The 1,575-nt window shown below is 53.8% G+C and overlaps 1 non-coding gene across 1 annotated transcript; it reads left to right on the top strand.

The window, feature by feature from the left end:
- The first annotated feature begins 245 nt into the window (after positions 1-245).
- Positions 246-317, top strand: Trnat-cgu. The gene has a single exon. It is a non-coding gene; the product is annotated as a tRNA-Thr (tRNA).
- Positions 318-1,575: the final 1,258 nt, after the last annotated feature.

Raw genomic sequence — 1,575 nt, 5'->3', positions numbered from 1 at the left:
TAGAAACGCCAGGGAAGTCGCGCTCGGGATCTGTGGACCCGCCTCCGTGCCAGCCGGCAGGAACTCGGGCTCGCCGACCTCCAGCGCGGAGCTCGGCAGGAGCCGAGGCGCGCCCGAGCCGAGCTCCGGCTGCGAGGGGCGGGGCGGAGCGGCTGCGCTGGGCTCGTGCGCGCACTCGCGCTCGTCAGGCGAGCTCACGGGAGTGGTGCCACCATAGAGGCTCGCGTGGTCGCTACTCTAACGCAGGCGCGGTGGCCAAGTGGTAAGGCGTCGGTCTCGTAAACCGAAGATCACGGGTTCGAACCCCGTCGGTGCCTCTTTCTACTTGGGTTTAAGAGACCTTTTTAAGTAAGACCCTTTTCAAGAGTGACCATGAAAGGTCCCGCGTGTTCAGCTTTGAGCTTTGAATTGCAATTCTTTCCCAGCACAGCTTCCTGGGTAGATTGTTTTCTTTCAGTTTGGTCTCATACTAACTCCTTTCCCCATTCCCTCGCGCAAGGTGGGTGGTCCAGCCTCGGTCCTTCAGCGCCGGTCATGTGTCCTTTCACCTCTGGGAGAAGCTGGGAGAGTGTATTGCTGGACAGAGGTCGCAATCTCGAAGGGTCACCTGCTCATCTTGCAGTAAGAGCTTCGTAGCTGAATGCCACCTGGCTGGCTTCAGGGCGCTTCATGTTTTTCTGATCCTTAAGATCCAGCGTTACCCGCCCTACAGAAAGAACCGCTGTTGCACCACACCGATTCCACACCCAGAACCAGCTGGAGTCCTTCTCGCTTGCAGTTTTTTAAAGGAAATCCATGAAAGTGGGCATCGCCTTCGAGAAGAGAAGAACCCCTGCCCGGACTTGGAACTATTCTGATTTGAAAATGTAAGCCTCTGGCTCAGAGCCTCCTTTCGCCCCTAAAAATGGGTTACGTGACCCAGAGACAGCGTCGGTGAGAATGGCGCCTGATACTGGCTGCAGAGGTGGCCTCTCCATATGGCATGCCTGTCACATTACATCACAGAAGTTACATTCTCAAAAGGACATACCAGATGGTGCTCAAAGTGCCTTTGAAGAAGTCACTGTCTGACTCCAACTCCAGGACCAGCATCTTGTGGAATATGACTAACACCTTGATCTCCTTTCTGGTAACCTGTCTGAGACTGAAGCAAGCCCGGATGGATTAAGTCCTCCTGAGAGAACTAGACTCAGCAGGGGGACCAATCAAACCAGAGCTGACTCTCCTAATTGGAAGGGAAAAGGGAAGAAGAGAGGTGTGGGCTGGGTCAGATTCCTGACTGGACAGCAGTGAGGCTTACAAGTGTGACTATGCAGTGTTTAAAACACACCTACTGCATCCCGATCCTCTGATCAGGGCTTTGTCATTTGTGTTTCTAACAAGCTTCAGGAAGACGGTGTTTCAAGTTCCAGGTTTCTGAGATTCGCTACCCTGCTGAGAGTCATTTCACAAAGCCACACTGCCAACCCAGAAACAGAATGTGCTATACAAACATGGGAGGTAGTCCTCTTTGGCAAAGTAGTGACTGCAGGTGCTGGGAGCATGGCTCAGCCAGAAAGTTCTTGCTGGGCAGGT

This window comes from Grammomys surdaster, unplaced genomic scaffold (genome assembly GCF_004785775.1).
Source record: "Grammomys surdaster isolate TR1022 unplaced genomic scaffold, NIH_TR_1.0 334, whole genome shotgun sequence".
NCBI classification, from domain to species: Eukaryota; Metazoa; Chordata; class Mammalia; order Rodentia; family Muridae; genus Grammomys; species Grammomys surdaster.
Note: the sequence above shows the minus strand (reverse complement) of the source record. Positions and strands in the feature narration are given on the sequence as shown.